Source organism: Myotis lucifugus, unplaced genomic scaffold (assembly GCF_000147115.1).
Source record: "Myotis lucifugus unplaced genomic scaffold, Myoluc2.0 scaffold_290, whole genome shotgun sequence".
NCBI lineage: Eukaryota > Metazoa > Chordata > Mammalia > Chiroptera > Vespertilionidae > Myotis > Myotis lucifugus.
In genome coordinates this window covers 330,106-349,745 of record NW_005871338.1, presented here as the reverse complement: position 1 = coordinate 349,745, position 19,640 = coordinate 330,106, and the positions used below count along the sequence as shown (strand labels likewise).

Below are 19,640 nucleotides of genomic sequence, written 5' to 3'. Positions count from 1 at the left end.
ATGCAGCTATAGACAACATGTAAACGAACGAGCACGACCTTGTCCTAATTAAAACTTTTATTTATAGACTGACATTTGAATTTCATATAATTTTCATGTGTCATGAAATAAGACTCTTAGGTTTACCATTTAAAAATGTAAAAACCATTCTTGGCTTGTAGACCTTACAAACATAGAAGGTGGCTGAATTTGGCCCAGTTTGGCCCAGGGCTATAATTGGCCTTCTTTTGCTCTAGACTAGGTAAAGCTTTATAGAGTTTATGGAAATGGAATTTTGTATTCCATCATTTCCTTTAGGGTAATGGGGACTGCATCTATGGACCAAACCCGTTCTGTACCTCAGTTTCCAGCAGCACTATGCAGACTGCGATAGAAGTAATGGTTCCCAGGTGTGGAAACAGACTCCTCACCTTTCCAGAACCTGAATGGGGGTGGCAGGACTCTACATGGTCCCCTGCTTGCCCATTATGACTATCCCAGCCAGAAGCCCAGGGTCTGTTTTAATTCATTTTTTAATGTTGTTATGTTAACATTTTACAACATAAGTGCCCAATTACTTAATGTTCACTATACAAATACCATGTTACACCTGGTGAAAACAATTATTTTCTATTTTATTTGTAAGAGTATCGTTTAATATTTCTCTACATACAACACATCTAAGTACTTATTAGCTAAAATGAAGTTATGAATGTTCTTGCATGAATTGGAACCTAATTGATTACCCAGAGTTAGGAATACACTTATTGTCTTAAGTCATTCAACCTTTTTTCAGTTGCTATTATGTATTAGGCACTTTGCTAGATACCAAGGAATGTGAGGATAAATGAGACACAGCTCCTTACCTTAACTATAGCACAGTGTGAGACATGCCATAAGAAAAGGACAAGTTGATGACAATAATTACCGTTTTTCTTCATAATTTTGTCCAATTTCAGAGGCAATCTATTGTAATTTCTAACACTTTTTTCTTTTAAAAAATGTTTTTTATGATTTGAGAGAGAAAGAGAGGAAGGGAAAGTGGAAGAGAGAAACATTGATGTGAGAAACATTGATTGCCTGCCTCCTTTCCATGCCCTAACCAGGAATTGAACTTGCCAACTTTTGGTGCATAGGACGATGCTAACTAACTGGGCCACATTGGCCAGGGCTAATGTTTTTTTTTTTTTCTTGAGTGCTTTCTTAACTTTTTGTGGATTACTCTTGGATTTGGATAAAATTATTTGATATTTCAAATACAGTCCTTGTCTTTACTTGACTTATGCTTTCCCTAGCTTTGAAGATTTCCATATGTAAAAATGATAGTGGATAAATGGACAGGTGATCATATTGTTTTGTTATTTTCAGAAGCATTTGTGATACTGTTTATTTTTTAAATGTAAAGTATAAGAGTGGGCAGGCCATTAATCTAATTTCTGAAAGTTGTACCATTTTTTTTTAATTGTACCATTCTTCTGTTAGTAGATTCAGATTTTCTCTTTTCTAAAAATTGTCTGACACTAAAAACACATATATAAACAATCCCAGAGTGAATTGCAATAATTTTGTTTTCAGAATTTGGGGATTACAAAGACAAGATTGGTAATTAACATGTGATTTTAATGTGGTGACTTTTGCCTTCCTGTAGCAAAGTAAAATTAACTCCCACTGAAAAGATCTTTATCATGTCAGTCAGTTTATTTTACTTTAACTGTGATCTATAAAGGATTATGATATTTTTATACTTTTTCAATTTCAATACATCATGAATTATATTTACCTTGACTTTCAATAAAAGAAAGATAAGAATGTAAATATTTTAATTTCTGGAGTTTTGATTCATGATTTCATATAAAGTAGATTTTGAAGCCCATTTTTCCTGTATTGACATTTGTGTTTTATTGCAATAAAATATAACTTTACTCTCCTTTAAATTGGAGATTTAATTTGGAAGAAATTCCTTTTAGTTTTAGAATCTTAAGCTGTATTAACAGCAAACTTATTTAAAGATTCAATATTTTTTCACAGTAGAAACTTAGGAAACTTCTGATATGAAATGACCAAACAAGTTCCTTCATATTAGCTTTGCCGTGTTTTAAAAAAATCCATGCATTTATGAGTCATCAGCTCTATAGCATCTATATACATTTGCTGAGGTTTGGTGGGTTTTGTTTTTAATCCTCACCCAAGGATATGTGGGGTTTTTTTGTTTTTGTTTTTTTAATTTTAGGGGGAGAGGAGGAGGGATGAGAGAGAAAAACATTAATTCGTTGTCTCCCATACTTGCCTTGACCTGGGATCGAACCAGCAACCTTTTTGGTGTACTGGACGCTCCAACCAATTACGCCATCCAGCCGGGGCTGTTTTCGTTTTTTAAATGGAGGTTCCAAAAAGTTGTTTTTAGTGAAGGTTAAGGCATCGTTGGATTATTCTAGAAATAGTGTTTTTTTAATTACATTATAAATACTGCTTTTGGGCTACTGGCATAAATATAGACTCAAAAGGAAACATTTCCTACAATTCATATTCATAAAAGTTAAAACTAGAGTGCTGTTCATAATTAAAATATTTATTTATAAAAGATTAATTTCAGTGTTGTGCCAGGAGCCATGATGTTTTTCATTTCCTTAAAATAATATATTTTTTTCACTCACTGAAGTTATTCATTAAAATTAAGCCAAGAGCCCCTTAATTATACAGATCAGAGCATTTAAAAAAATATGCTCTGATCTGTATAAATACTTTAATTTTTAAAATAAGCCATGTCCTGATTCATGTGAAAGATAAAGGGATAAGGCAGACAGTTTCCTAAGGGAACATATTATTACCTTGATTCTATGGTAAGGAAGGAAGTGGTGAAGAAAAGAGGGTGTTCTTGGGGTGGTAAACGACAAGAGGCCTGGAGGGTGATGGCAGAGGAAAGGCAAGGTGGACATGAAGCTTGGACATGATCTGTAGCCACAGTCAGAAACAAACCAATTCGTGCCTCATGAAACGTCCTGAGTGTTGGTACCAGGAGATGAAAACTCAGTGTCCTGTGAAACTAGGGAAAGATGAATTGCCTTGTGAGGCAATTTCCATGGTGCCATCCCTTCTACCTCTCTCATGCGTTCCCATGGTGTTTGTGAATCATGTTTTTAGTTGTCTTTTTGAATAGTAACAAAGCAGAGTGTGGGTCCATCAGTTTATCTCTTCCATGACCACAGTTCCAACCAGCAGTCCAGCAGACGGGCCAGTGGCCACAGGGGTGTCAGGGATGGATCCTGCAAATCCAGCACTGCTGCTAGAAAAACCAACTCACAAGAGTGGGTCAGTCTAGTCACCTTCATCCAGGAGGGACGACAAGGAGTGGGTAAAGGCTCTTGATATCATGACTGATTTGGTTTGCATTATCTTCTGCTGAATTGTGTACGGGGTTTTCCTCTCTTGATAGTACTCAGTGCCAGTGTCAGGAACGTCAACTCTTTCCAGAATAAGAGGATTTTCATTAGAAGAGTCACTTTAGAGTGCTAACTTATGCTTTGACTATCACAACAGTCAGGCATTTCGATGATAATTTATTTTTTAGTTTTGATTTCTTTTTAAATTGTTCCTCTAAGCCTATCATCCTCCCCTCCCAACTAGCAAAGTTAAGGGTCCATCCAGTGGCACTCCTGCCTTATTCTCCAGGCATTTTTTTTTTTTTTACAGCTATCATTGTTTACTTGTCTGTCTGCCTCCCCACAGGCTACCTGAAGGGTAGGTATAGTGTTACTTACCTTTGTACCTTACCTCTTAGCATGGTGTCTGACCTTTGGGAGGTCCACTGCACATTTGTGGGTGATTGTTAGAGATGGTAATACTTGTCTAAAAAATGATGAGACTGGAAAATACTCTCCTCCGTTTTTATCTGGGAAAGCTGGTTAAAAGGAAGGGATATTGTGGGAAAGAAGGCTTACAATTTTCATAAAAGATGAGATGGATAAACTACATAGAGCAAAAATAACTTAAGAGAGCTGGCTCGTGGGGGAATGGCCAGGGACTAGACTCAGGGTATGTTTTGTTCTAGCTACTCCTGGCTCTGGTTTCAGATTAACTGGCTGTGGGTTCTGCATAGTAATTGTACCATGTGCATGAGTTTTCTGGTTCATTCGGTCATTCATCCAGTGAATATTTATGGACTACCTACTTGAGTAGCACTCAGAGTCATCTCCAGAGCTGGCCACAAGTTGTTGACCCTGTGCAGGATGATAACATTCAGTGGTTTGAAACACATGTTTGGGATTTACATGCTTTCCTGTTGTATGGGCTGTGGTCTTTTTCAGTGTGCTGGAATTAGTCCTTAAAGTTTATATTTTGTGACAAGGTAACTAAATTATATATGTATTATATATATTATTGATTTCTTACAGAGAGGAAGGGAGAGAGATAGAGAGTTAGAAACATCGATCAGCTGCCTCCTGCACACCTCCTACTGGGGATGTGCCCGCAACCAAGGTACATGCCCTTGACTGGAATCAAACCTGGGACCCTTCAGTCCGCAGGCCAATGCTCTGTCCACTGAGCCAAACCGGCCAGGGGAATCATATAAGTATTTTAATCTTTTGGCATTATTTGCAACCCCCTCCTTTTTTTAAAGCTTATTTTTATTTAACAGTTATTTCTAATTCCACCCAGCAGTGCATTTCTCTCCATAACAGTATTGCCCTTAGACTATGGAAGTCTCAAAACATATCTGTCTGCATATGTTAAAATATGTTCAAATAGATTATTCCTTATAGGTTTGTATCTTTTTTATGCTTGGAGAGAAAAGAACTCGGGATGAAATGTTTAATTTTTCTATTCAGTGTAGTTTTTTGCAGTGGTTATATAGCAGCTGTTGGGTAACTAGACCCTACTTCTGCTATTCTTTTTCAACCCGTGTCAGTGTCCTCCTTTGGGGGCCTTCCTCTGTGGCTGTAGAAGTGAGGCAGTACAAGCCAGTGCAAAGCTTTCTAACATCAGAGTTAAGGGCATTGAAGTACTAGTAAAACGGAGGGATTACAGGAATTGTTACAGATGTGTCTCTTTCAGTAAGAAGGAAATAACATGCTGGGCGCTGGGGGTGGTAGGGTGCTGGGAACCAGGTAGTTTTTATAGTCAGAGATGTTATGTTCAGCTTTATGAACACTACTAGGGATTCTGATACATTCAGTTGCAATTTGAAATGAATGTAAACTGCAGTGTGTTTGTATAGGTATTGATATGGATATACAGAATGGTGGGGGAGGGGACTAATTTTCCCTAGGAAATACTAGTATGGTGATTAGAACATCAAGTGACAATGGATGAGCACTTGACCTATGGTGTTCCTACATTAGGCCAAGGTCAAAGATCTTCAGTCAATGTTAAACATGCTCATATCTTCATGTTCATTCATTGCTCCATAACATTTTCTAGAAGCTTTATAGAAATCACCCAAAGGGGGAGGAGATAGCAAAGCTATTTGCAGAATTGGGGTACACTATATCACCTTCCAATGGAAATCTAGTGCAAGTCACATGTAATTTTAACTCTCTGGTAGCCACAGTAACAACTGAGAAGGTACAATTAATTTTAATAATTTAATACTTTAGCCCAATATATCCAAAATAACATTTTCATGTGTAATCAACATAAACTTTGTTAATGAGATATTTTTACAGTCTTTTTCTTTACAAAGTTGATGTATATTCTACGCTTAGCACAGCTTAATTCAGATGCTAAGTTTTTACCAAAATACTTTTTCAATTACAGTTGACATTCAATATTATATCAGTTTTAGTTTTACAGCATAGTGGTTAGCCATATATATAACTTACAAAATGATCCCTGGGATAAGTCTAGTACCCATCTGGTACCATGTTACTATACTAACATCCCCATGACTTTTGTAACTGCCAACTTGTACTTCTTAATCCCTTCACCTTTTTCACCCAGCCCCTCAATAATCCCCCTCCACTCCGGCAACCATCAGTTTGTTCTCTATATCTGTGAGTCTGTTTCTGTTCTGCTTATTTGTTTATTACATTTCACATATAAGTGAAATCATATATTATTGGTCTTTCTCTGTCTGACTTATTTATTCTCTTAGCATAATACCCTCTAGGTCCATCCATGTTGTTGAAAATTATAAGATATCATTTTTATGGCCAAGTAATATTCTATTGTATATATGTACCACATCATCTTTATTTAATCTCTCACCAAAAATATTTGATCTTAGCTGAAAATCATCTTTAGACTTGTGCATTGGGAATCTGCTAATTTATGGTTGATCATATGCTGTATCTTCTGTAGGTACATTTAAAAAAATATATCTTTATTGATTTCAGAGAGGAAGGGAGAGAGATAGAAATATCAATGATGAGAATCATTGATCGACTGCCTCCTGCATGTCCCCTACTGGGGATCAAACCCACAATCTGGGCATATGCCCTCGACCGGAATCAAACCCGGGACCCTTCAGTCCGCAGGCCGACACTCTGTCCACCGAGCCAAACCAGCAAGGGCTGTATGTACATTTTGATGCAGTATTGCCATATCCTTACTGGTCTATTCATTAACATTCTGGATTTCTGCTTCTTAAATTTCTCTTCTAGGAACCTAGATTTTTCCTTACTTTTTCACCTTAAAATTATTTTTTAACCTACTTTAGTTACCATTACAATAGAATCCCACTTTATAGACATCTACAAATGTATATAAATTCTGATCACTTTGTAGGCTGTTCAGATTGAAGAGCATTTATATCAATTAAAAAGATTTACATGTAAGTCATATGAAAATAAAGGGATTTGTAACCAACAACAACAAAAAAAGTATAAAAATGTTAGTACTCTAGTATTTAGGTACTCTCATCCAGTGGTTCTCAAAGTGTGACTCAGGACCAGCAGTATCAGCATCATCTGGGCACTTGTTGGAAAGACGGATTCTTGGACAGTACCCTAAACATACTGAATTGGCACTTCTGTGAGGGAAGCCCAGCAGTCTGTTTTAACATGTTCTCAGGTCCCCGTTGTGACCAAAGGCATTTGTGTGTGAGACGGTCACTGCTGTTGACAAGCACACTGAGTGTACAACCATCTTTCATGATGTGCTACTACTAAATGGAAATGAAGCTGCTGACCTTGTCCTCATTCTTCTTGAACAGCCTGTTATTTGGAGGTAGAAGAAGATTGTAACTCCGGACTCCAGACTAGTGCTATTTATTTACTCAACAGACATTTATCAAAAGTGTACTTGGGGCCAGAGAAGATCCTTGTCCTTGTGACAGTCACTTTTTATTAGAAGGAGTGTAGCAGGAGTATATGGCCTGTGGGCCAAATCCAGCTGGCTACCTCTTTTGTTGTTTTTTAGTTTGTTTTAATGCTCACCCAAGGATATGTTGTTTTTTTATTGATTTTAGAGAGGAAAGGAGAGTGAGAAACGTTGATGTGATAGAGAAACATGGATCAGTTGCCTCCTGTATGCACCCTGACTGGGAACTGGACCCCACAACCTTTTGGTGTACTGAATGACTCCAACCAACTGAGCCACCTGGCCAGGGCTACCTGTTTTTGTAAAGAAAGTTTTATTGCAGCATAGCCACATCTGCTCATTTACATATTGTCAAAGCTGTTTTTGTACTAGAGTGGCAGAGTTGAGTAACTGTGACAGAGAAAGCTGAAAATATGTATTATCTGGCTCTTTACAGAAAAAGTTTGTGGATCCTGGGGATAGACCATCTATATAATAAAGAGCCATGGGTTCGTTACAACGAAGGCTCGACCAGACCCAGCACTGACTGCCTAGGGCAGTGGTTCTCAACCTTTTGGCCCTTTAAATGCAGTTCCTCATGTTGTGACCCAACCATAAAATTATTTTCGTTGCTACTTCATAACTGTAATGTTGCTACTGTTATGAATCGTAATGTAAATATCTGATATGCAGGATGGTCTTAGGCGACCCCTGTGAAAGGGTCGTTTGACTGCAAAGGGGTCGCGACCCACAGGTTGAGAACCGCTGGCCTAGAGAGCGAGCTAGGGTCTGATCCGTAGCCTTTGTGGCAGCCGTTGATCAGAACTAGCCTCTTTCTCTCCCAGCCTGGCCAACAGCCGCGCCTCCATTTCTCTCCAGGCCTCCACCGGGGCTGCTGATCAGTCCCGCCTTTCTGGTCAGGCCCCGTTGATAGGCCCAGAGATGCTGACTGGCATAGAAACTGACCAATCAGAACCAAATCTGGGTCAACTGTGAGGAGCCAATGGCTGCCTAGGAGGTGGAGCTTTTGACACTGACTGGCATAGAAATTGACCAATCAGAACCAAATTGGCCAGCAGAGGAAGGCAGTTGGCAAGGGAGGGCAGTTAGGGGTGATCAGGCAGGCAGAGACAGTTAGGGGCGATCAGGCCAGCAGGGGAGAGCAGTTAGGGGTGAGAGATCAGGCCGGCAGGGGAGGGCAGTCGGGGGCAACTGGGCTGGCAGGGGAGGGTAGTTGGAGGTGAGATCAGGACAGCAGGGGAGGGCAGTTGGAGGCTCAATCAGGCCGGCAGGGGAGGGCAATTAGGCAGGCAGGCAGGCAGAGAGATTAGGGGCTACCAGGCAGGCAGGCAGAGGCAGTTAGGGGCGATCAGGCAGGCAGGCAGAAGGGTTAGGGGCAATCAGGAAGGCAGGCAGGTGAGAGTGGTTAGGAGCCAGCGGTTTCAGATTGTGAGAGGGGTCCCCGATTGGAGTGGGTACGGCTGGGCTGAGGGAACACCCCCTCCCCTCCCCCCCCCCATGCACAAATTTCGTGCAACGGGCCTCTAGTGGAGGAAGAAATATGCAGTAGGGTGTTAAGAGGTGGCAAGTGTTATGAAAAACCATACAGCAGGTTAAGGGACTAGGGAAGGGGGTCCTCCTTTATATATGGTGGTCATGGAGGGCCTTTCTGAAGATGGGACATTAACAGAGAAGGATATTTAAAGGAGGAAGGTAGGATATGTCTGAATGTACAGCAAGTGCAGAGGCCCTGAAACTTGGAATGTCTGGGAATAGCAATGAGGCCAAGGAGGAAAGTGATTGAGGGGGAAAGGAGGTAGGAACTGAGGCTGGGATAGTGGGGGCCAGATCCTGCATCCTCTTATATTGTAGGCAGCAGTAAGCACTAGGCTTAAGTGTCAGTGCTTTGAGAAAATTTTGGAAACCCTTCTATATAGTGGTCTTTTTGGCTAAATAAATGGCAGAGTCTGGAAACTAAATACCTTGTAGCTTATTTCAACATCTCTAAGAAACATTTTTTAAAAAAAATATTTTTGTTGATTTCAGAGAGGAAGGGAGAGGGAGAGAGAGATAGAAACATCAATGATGAGAGAGAATCTGGCTGCCTCCTGCATGCTCCCTACTGGGGATCGAGCCTGCAATCTCAGGTGTATGCCCTGACCAGAATTGAATCGTGTCCTCCTGGTTCATAGGTCGACACTCAACCACACTGGCCCAGCTCTAAGAAACATTTTTTACAAACTTTCCCCTACACTCATCACTCTTAAGCTTTGTCTCCCTCAGCCCCTATGTACTATCTATGTATTCTGTTTCACTGAATTTTCTTGGAGGGTATACAGTTTGGTTGAGAAAAAATATCTCCCTGGTTTGTATGTAAAATCCTGGAGCCTAGAAATTGGGTCATCTACATTAGCAGCTTTCAAACTTAAAAAAATACATGAGTCAGTAGTTACATACATATGTAATGAAATAAGAGTTTTACAAAACAGTACTCATCTACACTATGAAAAAATATTCTAACAAAAAATGAAAAATATATTTTAACAAAAACTATTTGATATTATGTCAGTAGTTATATACATATGTAATGAAATAAGTTTCACAAAACAGTACTCATCTTTTTTTTTTTTTTTTTTTTTTTTTTAAATATATTTTATTGATTTTTTACAGAGAGGAAGGGAGAGAGACAGAGAGTTAGAAACATCGATGAGAGAGAAACATCGATCAGCTGCCTCCTGCACATCTCCCACTGGGGATGTGCCCGCAACCCAGGTACATGCCCTTGACCGGAATCGAACCTGGGACCTTTCAGTCCGCAAGCCGACGCTCTATCCACTGAGCCAAACCGGTTTCGGCAGTACTCATCTTTATTATGAGAGATGCATTCCATTTTCTATTCTGTTTTATTAAAAACAAAAATACTAGTTGTGACCTTCTGGATTGATTTCTCATTCTACTCATGAATTGTGCCTGGCTATTTGAAGACACTGGCCTAGGCTGTCTAATCCAGAACTTTGAGTCCTTATGGACAAGATATTGTCATAGGTACTGTGAGGAAAATAGAAAACTCTAATACGTTTTCCTCCTGGAGTAGATATGGGAAGGTCAAGCATATAAAATAAACTAGCTATAGTATGACTTGGGCAATAAGTGTCAAATCAGTTACAAGTTCCACAGTGTTGGCAAGTGGAATAGAATGCTTTTTGGGTGTCAGAGAAGTCATTCCCAAAAAGTTGGCATTTAAACTCAGGACTTGAAGACGTTTTCTGTTTTTATAACAAGAGTTGGGGACAGAGGTGTCTACCAAGTGGGAGAATAGTGGGAGATAAAGTGCAGAGCTAAGAAAACATGAGGTGGGTTGGAGGTAGGTGGATGGGACAAGGAGACCAGAGTTTCTGGAACAGAAGACTCCTATATATTAGTGGTAGGAGTGAGGTATTAGAAAGATTGATTGATTGTGTACAATTCCGAGGGGAAAGTGGAACAGGGACCCTTTGTTTTGACTTTAGTTCAGTGCTAGAAGTCTGTTTTTTCTTCTGTAAAAGAAGGATACTAATGCTTGTTTTGCTTCTCTCTAAAGTTGTGTGGTGATGAAGTGCCAGCACTTGTAAAAATGTTTTCTAAGTTAAAGAAAGCACTGCATAAATGTAAGGTGATGGTATTTTTTTTAAATCTCGTTCTATTGATTTTTTAGAGAGAGGAAGAGGGAGAGAGAAAGAAACATTGATAGTTGCCTCTCATACTCACCCCAACCTGGGCCCGAACCCACAACCCAGCATGTGCTCTGACCCGGAATCGAACTGGCAACATTTTGGTGTATGGGACAATGCTCAACCAAATGAGCCACACCAGCCAGGGCAAAGTGATGGTATGTTTAACGTGGGTGATCAGATTAGAAAGGAGGATTGGAGCAAGATAGATAGGAAAGGATTTTGGTTGCCACACGAAAGTGAATCTTTTCCTTTTTCCATACCGATGCAGGGGTCCTCAAACTTTTTAAACAGGGGGCCAGTTCACTGTCCCTCAGACCTTTGGAGGGCCGGACTATAGTTTAGAAAAAAAAACTATGAACAAATTCCTATGCACACTGCACATATCTTATTTTCGAAGTAAAAAAACAAAACGGAACAAATACAATATTTGTATTTGCATGTGGCCCGGGCCGTAGTTTGAGGACCCCTGGATTATAGGATAGAAAAGAGAGGGCAGTGCATCTCAAGTTTTAAGCAGAGAAAGGTCATGATGAAAAATGGTATGTTTTAGGAAGATTAGAGTGTTCAGAAGAGATTATGGCCTATGGCAGGGAGTCCAGTTAGAGGCTTTTTGGTGAAATAAACTTGAAGTTAAAAGGGCCTGAATTAGTCCATGGCAGTGGTAACAAAACAAAAAAAAATGACTTGAAATAAGGTCTCCATGTGAGAGAGCAAGGACTAAAGTATAATTTCAGGACAAACTAGCCAGAGGAGAGATGGGGTAAAGCAATTTTCAGCTTTTAACGTTTTGAATTTAAAGTGAGGGTAGGCCATTAGGTAGAAATCAAGAGTTACAAAATGCTGTAGTGCCACTCAGGGGAGAGAGATCTTAGCTAAAGTTAAGAATTTTATAGCCCCTACATTGAATTCGGGGATTGGCTAGATTTCTAAGGAAGAAAGTGTCTGGAGAAGGGAGGATCATCAGATTGCTAAGAGAAGAACATAATTGTGAAGTGACTTGGAAGCCACAAAGACACTAACAGCACTTATCATGCAGATATTGGCTTACTCCTTTAGATGAAGGCTTTTTTTTTTTTTGACAACTGTTTAGTTTTTATTTCATAATCATAAACTTAACTCTACAATCCAGCTAGACTAGGAAGGAAGGGGAAAGGAAATGATGGAACCCAGTGAGCTGTGGCAAGAGCACAAAGATTATAGAACACTAAAGGCCCCGTGCATGGATTTGTGCACTAGTGGGGTCCCTCGGCCTGGCCTGCGGGGATCGGTCTGAAACCGGCTCTCTGACATTCCCCTCGGGGTCCTGGATTGCGAGAGGGCACAGGCCAGGCCAAGGGACCCCCCCACCAATGCACGGATCTGTGCACCAGGCCAGTTTTGGCCTGATCCCCACAGGCCAGGACGAGGGACCCCAGATTTGTGCACTGGGCCTGTAGTATGCATATAAGATCTTTGGTTAATCTCTTCCCGTCCTCCCCGCTCCTCCCTTCCCTCTGAGATTCATCAGTTTGTTCCATGTTTCCATGCGTGTGGTTTCCACTCCTGCATTGAATGTCTTCCCCTAGTGGTCAGTGCGTGTCATAGCTATCGGCCGGTCGCTTAGGTTTTTATATATATTTTCCAAGCAAATTGGGCTGAAGGGGTGCTCTCCTGAGCTACAGAAGAAATGGTCTGATGGTTAAGATAAAACACAAGTCAAATTTATTAGAGTTGTCCACAGTCAGCAGTGGTGATCTTCTTGCTGGTCTTGCCATTCCTGGACCCAAAGTGCACCATGGCTGTCACAATATCCGTGCTGTCTTTCACCTGGCCAAAGACCACATGCTCACCATCCAACCACTCAGTCTTGGCAGCACAGATGAGAAACTGGGAACCGTTTGTGTCGGGTCTAGCATTTGCCATGGACAAGATGCCTGGACCTGTATGTTTCAGGATGTTCTCATCCTCAAATTTCTCCCCATAGATCAGTGATTCCCAAAGTGAGCGCTACCGCCCCCTGGTGGGCGCTGCAGCGTCCAGGGGGGCGGTGATGGCCACAGGTGCATTTGTTTTAACTTTTTTTGTATTACCTTTCTATTCTGAGTTCAATAAATAGTTTCATAATTTCAAACTTCAATGTTTCTAATTTACACCTTTCTTTACTATATTTTACGAAAAAGGTAGAAACATTAATACATAGATCTTTCTGTTTAATTGCTATTAAAATTTTTTAAAAATTAATTTCCAGGGGGCGCTGAGTAATATTTTTTCTGGAAAGGGGGCGGCAGGCCAAATAAGTTTGGGAACCACTGCCATAGATGAACTTGCCACCTGTGCCATTATGGCGTGTGAAGTCACCACCCTGGCACACAAATCCTGGAATAATTCTGTGAAAGCAGGAACCTTTATTTCTCCCCAGTGCTCAGAGCACGGAAGTTTTCTGCTATCTTTGGAACTTTGACACAAACAGTTTGAAGGAGATGTAGCCCAAGGGCTGGTCATGGGCGGCTCTGGGTCAGCGGCATCTGCCTAGATGAAGCCTTCTTTGAATAGGGATGGAAGGTAGAGGAGATGAAGACGTGAGGAGGGGAGAAACTAATATTAATCAAGTGTCTGTTATATTGACCTACATTGAGTGGCCAGATTATTATGACCACCTGACGTTTGTAGGCAAATTAGCTATAATTTCACGCTGAAGTTGCTAGAGGGCCAGACCATTATAAATAGGGAAACAGGTTGTTTACCACGACAGTAGAAGTGATTTTTTTCTGAAGATATAGGTAAACAACGTGATTTAACAACCTTTGAATGTGGGATATATTTGAACGTAAGTGGCCAGATTATTATGACCACTTGACGTTTGTAAGCAAATTAGCTGTACACTGCATCGTATGGGATATGGAAGCCGAAGGCCTGTTCGAACACCTTTGCTGTCTGCAGTTACCAAGATAAAAGATCTCCAATTTGCACTGGAACACAAGGATTGGACAGTTGAGCATTGGAAAAAAAGTCATGTGGTCCGATGAATCACAGTTTCCAGTTGCATCATGCAGATGGCAGAGTGAGAATTTGGCGGAAACAACATGAAAGCAAGCATCCCACATGCATGAGTACAACTCTTCAAGCTGGTGAGGGCAGTGTTATGGTTTGGGGCATGTTTTCCTGGCATGATTTGGGCCCTTTAATTCGTGTGGAACAACATCTGAATAGTAGTACAACATACCTAAGTATCGTTGCTGATCATGTTGATGGCGTATCCCAATGGAGATGGCTTCTTCCAACAAGACAATGCGCCATGCCACGGTGCTCGTATTGTGCCGGAGTGGTTTCAGGAACATGAGGGAGATTTTACCTTGCTTAGGTGGCCCCCACAATCACCAGATCTCAATCCAATTGAGCATTTGTGGGATGAAGTTAAAAGAGCCATCAGGCAGCTGGTTCCACAACCATCAAATCTCACAGAACTGGACAGTGCTATTCATCAGGCATGGTGTCAGATTCCTCGCATCACCTTTCAACATCTCATGGAGTCGATGCCAAGAAGAATCGCCGCAATATTGAAGGCAAAAGGTGGCCCAATGAAGTGCTGGTGGGGTGGTCATACTAATCTGGCCACTCAGTGTGTGTATATGTGTGTGTGTGTGTGTGTGTATCTCCCACATTCAAAGGTTGTTAAATCGCGTTGTTTACCCATATCTTCAGAAAAAAATCACTTCTACTGTTGTGGTAAACAACCTGCTTCCCTATTTATAATGATCTGGCCCTCTAGCAACTTCAGTGCGAAATTATAGCTAATTTGCCTACAAACGTCAGGTGATCATAATCTGGCCACTCAGTGTGTGTGTATATATATATATGCAAATTGTTTCCACTGGAGTTCAACCGGGAGATCGATCGCTAGCTATGACGTGCACTGATTACCAGGGGGCAGTATGGAACGAAGGAAGGTCCCGGCCAGCAGCCGGGGAAGGGAGGCTTGGCCAGCAGCCAGAAGGCCCCAATTGGCCTTGATCGCCGGCCAGGCCTAGGAACTCTACCCGTGCACTAATTTTGTGCACCAGGCCTCTAGTAGTACTATATATTGAGTGCTTACTACCTGACAGGCATTGATGTTCAGCATTTCACATGTGCCAACTCATTTCATTCTTGCAACTGTCCTTTGAGATACATATCATTATCCCAGTTTTACAGACGAGGAAGTTGATGCACTGAGAAATTAAGTACCTTGCTAAAAGTCACATGATCTGTGATACAGCGGGGATTCAGACCCTGGCCATACTCTGTACCTGGCCCTTTATAGACTAGTTTCTACAGCAAGGGACCTCAAAGGGCTTAGTAAAATTTTAAAACAACACAGTAAGATGTTTTCCCATTTTACAAAATAAGAAATTGGGTCTCAGAGGTTAGGTTATTTGTCCTAGGTCATAAAAATAGTAAATGGTAAAACCAGGAATTGAATTAATTCTGTCAGAAACCAAAGCCCATTTTCACTTATATTTCATGCAAAGATCAGCACACTTCTGTGCAGAGCTAGATAGCACCCACGGTTTTGTGGGCCATATGGTCTCTGTTGCAACTCCTCCACTCTGTTGTTGTGGCATGAAAGCTGCCATAAGACTAAACATACACAGGTGAGTATGGATGGCTATGATCCAATAAACCTTTGTTTATGGGCACTGAAATTTGAATTACATGTAATTTTCAGGCCTTACCGAATATTATTCTTTAGAATTTCCTTTTCTAAAAAGTATTCTTAGCTAGTAGGCTGTACAAAAACAGGTGGTGGGCCATGGTTTGTTGACCCCTGCTTTAATCTTTCACTTAATATATATTGAATACCTTTTCTGTGTGGAGACATTGTGTTGGAGACTGGAGACAAAAAAACAAAGAGGGTTCCAACCCTCTGAGATGAGACAGGTGATTATAATACAGTGAAATAACTATAAGAAGTTTATACTTAAAAGGTATAGTGAAAGAATAGATGTGGGAGGCTTCTCAGTTTCATGGGTGAATTCATGAAGGCATCCTAAAAGAAGTCATGCATTTGAGCTGGGAGTTGATAGATTGCTGGCTAGGTGGTGTGGGGGAGGGTATTCCATGAACAGAAAGAGTGTCCTTTGAGTGGAGGCCATGGGAAATATGGCATCTGAAGGATGGACTTACAAGGAGGAGGGGGGACAGGTAAATGAGCATAAGATAAGACAGTTGCTGTAGTGAGTACAAATAGGAGATATATTTGGTGACTGATTAGGCATAGGGATTGAGGAAGAACAATGTCTAGGAAAACTTAGGGTTTTGGCTTGATTGGTTGGTCACTGCCATTCATCAAGATGTTTATCTAGGGCAGGGAAGCATGTATTAAGGGTAGGAAGCAGGGAAAAGAGAAGTGACTTTCCATTTTCAACATGTTGGATTTGAGGTACCTATGGGACATCCAGGTAGAGATGTCCAGTGGCAGCTGAATATGTGGGTCTGGAATTTAGGAGGAAGATGTCTGAGCTAAGAAGATGAATCTATAGCAAGGAGACACCTGATTGGTGGTGTTGCTCTTATATCAGTCAGGGGCAAAGCAGATGTATAGTCCTTAGTTCATCCTAGCTTGATGCCTGTGTCAGTGGCCAGAGCTGTTTCATGCCTGAGGCATATAAAAAAAAAGAAGAAGATGAATCTATAGTAGTAGAGTTGATTGATCAGTAATGGTGAGAACATGTGGATTGAGAAGAGGAGACTGATCTTTAAGTCCTTGGGAACACAACATTAAAGGAGCAGGGCACTGACTGACTGGGGACAGCCTGGAGAGTAGGAGGAGAACCAGGAGAGAGTATTGCTTTGAAGTTTAGGAAGGTGATTTGCCGGAAGGAGGATATTGACAGTTTTTCTGCAGAAAGGTCAAGAAGATAAGGAATGAAGTGTTCATTGGCTGGGACTGTTGAAATCAGGAAGGTTGTGGAACCTAATGAGCACTTTCAAAGGAGTGGACTAGAGCCCAGATTTCAGTGTGTTAGTCCTAAATGAACATGAGAGGTTGGAAACACTACCTAAAGATTTAGCTGGGAAGGGAAGGAGATATCCATAGCTGAGGCATCTCTAGCAGTTATTTCATGTAGGGTTGGGCAGATAACTGGAGGATAGGAAAATTTATTCAGTCAACAAACACTGTGCCAGGCACTATTGTTGAAACTGGGGATAGAGTAATGAAAAAAAGAGGAAGTTCTTACTGTAGAACTTACATTTTAATGGGGGAGGGGAGAACAGAAAAGAAACATAATATAATGTTGGCTAGTGGTAAAATTCTGAAGAAAATACAGCAGAGAATAAGGATTGAATAGATAGAAGGAGAAGGAATGGTCTGTGTGGCTTTTTAAGAGGATGGTCAGGAAGACCTTGCAGAGAAGGCCACTACTCTCAAGCAGAGACTTCAAGTATACAAGGCCTGGGTGAGAAAAAAGGTTCTTTGAGGAATGGAGTGGTTGGAGCTGATGAGGCAAAGAGAAGTAGGGAAGATGAGGTAGGGAAAGACTGGGTCCAGATTAAATGGGGCATTACAGGCCATGGTGAGGCATTTTAATTTAATTCTTTGAATGTAGAGCTAGCAGGACTTGATATTATAGTGTAGGTGAAAGTAAGTAGGTGAGAAGACCACTTACTGAGATGGGGAAGGCAGGAGGAGGGGCAGAGCATTTGCGGGGTGTGGAGATCAAGAGTTCTGTTTCAGACGAAGAGGTTAGGGATGTCAGATGTTCAAGTGGAGATGTATAAGCCATATGGATGAATAAACTAGAATTTGGTTGGTTGAATATCAGGGATCTAGACTTGATGTGTTATGTTGCCCTTTCTCTAGTTGATTGTGCTTGAGTTCCCCAAATAATTTAGTAGGTAAATGTCTTTTGGGGGGTCTTGTCTTTTTACCAAAATAGCAGAAAAGAGAGCTCACAGATGTAGAAAGCCCAGTGTGGCTCGTGTGCCAGTGCTGCAGGGATAGAGGTACTGACCAGCAGAGATCACTGTGAGAATTAGGCCATTCTGGCAGCCTGATAATGAATCAACTCATTTTAGTTCTGTTCTCACCAATAAAATCAAGAGGAAGATAGGCTAATAGACCTTTTGGTCTAGAAGAAAATCAGCCTTCTTCCTTTTTTTCCAAATAAAATTGTGGTCTGGAAAGGCTGCTCAGTCATATTACTTGAGATCAGTGTCAGGACTAGAATTCAGATCCAATGGCTTTTTTAAAAATACATTTTTTTTATTGATTTCAGAGAGGAAGGGATATAGGGAGATAGAAACATCAATGATGAGAGAGTATCATTGGTTGGCTGCCTCCTGTACCCCTCTACTAGGGGGAATTGAGCCCATAACCCGAGCATATGCGCCCGGTTGGAATCAAACCTGGGACCCTTTAGTCCGCAGGCCAATGCTCTATCCACTGAGCCAAACCAGCTAGGGCCCAATGGCTTTTTTTTTTAAATATATTTTTTTAAATATGAAAAGGGAGAGAAAGAGAGAGAGACAGAAACGTCAATGATGAGAGAGAATCCCCTCCTGTAAACCCCCTACTGGGGATGGAGCCCACACCTGGGTATGTGCCCTGACTGGAAATTAAAATGTGACCTCTCCTGGTTCATAGGTTGATGCTCAACCACTGAGCTATGCTGGCCAGGCCAAATCCCATGGCTTTTACTCCAGCCTATTTTCTACTGTGTATACTTCTGGGATGAAGTGACCCAACACTGCAGGCTCAGGGAGAGTTTATTAGTTTATAGATACTCTAAGGCTAGACTTTTGCAGCAGGTAAAATTTGCCTGTTTGCTCAACTTTTTTCTGAGTTGCTGAGCAGTTAATTTGGGAATGGGATTTTGGAGCCAGACTGCGTGGGTTCAAACCTCAGCTTGGTTACTTACTAACTGTAACATCTGGTAAATTGTTTCTCTCTCTATGCATCATTTCACAAAATAGGCATAATGCTTAGTAACCTCAGGGTGGTTGTATTTGATGGTTATCCTATCTAATAAAAGAGAAACATGCAAATTGACCATACCTCCTCTACACGCACAAGCCACGCCCATCAGCCAATCAGGACCGAGCATGCAAATAAACCCAACCAAGATGGCTGCGGCCATGGAGCTGGAGCAAACAGGAGGCTTGGCTTGCCCCTGGCGATGGAGGAAGCCAAGCTTCCCACCTGCCCTGGTTGGCCCTGAGCTCCGCTCAAGGCCACAAAATTTCAATTATAGAAGCTAAATAAATCCCAGATACCTGCTTCCAGCCACTTTGGCCTCCGCTCAAGGAGGGTCTGGGAGCCTGGGTGGCCAGCCTGCAAACAGCCCTCAGACCCTCACCAGGCTGGCCATGCCCCCCAGTGGGGACCCTCATCCCATGGGGGTGTGGCCAGCCTGCAAACCACCACAGGCCCCTTGCCCAGGCTGCCCCAGGCCCCAAGGGAACCCCTACCCTGATCGGGACACCCTTCAGGGCAAACCAGCCAGCCCCCACCCATGCACCAGGCCTCTATCTATACTAATAAAAGGGTAATATGCTAATTAGACTGGGAGACCTTCCAGGAGACTTCCGGATGTTCTTCTGGACAAAGCCATGGTGGCGGGGCCGAGGTAGAGGCAGTTAGAGGCCAAGAGGGGAGGGCAGTTGTGGGTGATCAGGCTGGTGGGGGGCAGGGCTGTTGGGGGTAAGCAGACCCGCAGGGGGGCAGTTGGCAAGCAGGCCATCAGGGGGGTCAGT

At 41.7% G+C, this 19,640-nt stretch overlaps 1 non-coding gene across 1 annotated transcript; it reads left to right on the top strand.

Moving 5' to 3' along the window:
• The first annotated feature begins 16,415 nt into the window (after positions 1-16,415).
• On the top strand, positions 16,416-16,555 carry LOC111828158. The gene has a single exon (XR_002831947.1). It is a non-coding gene; the product is annotated as a small nucleolar RNA SNORA48 (small nucleolar RNA).
• Positions 16,556-19,640: the final 3,085 nt, after the last annotated feature.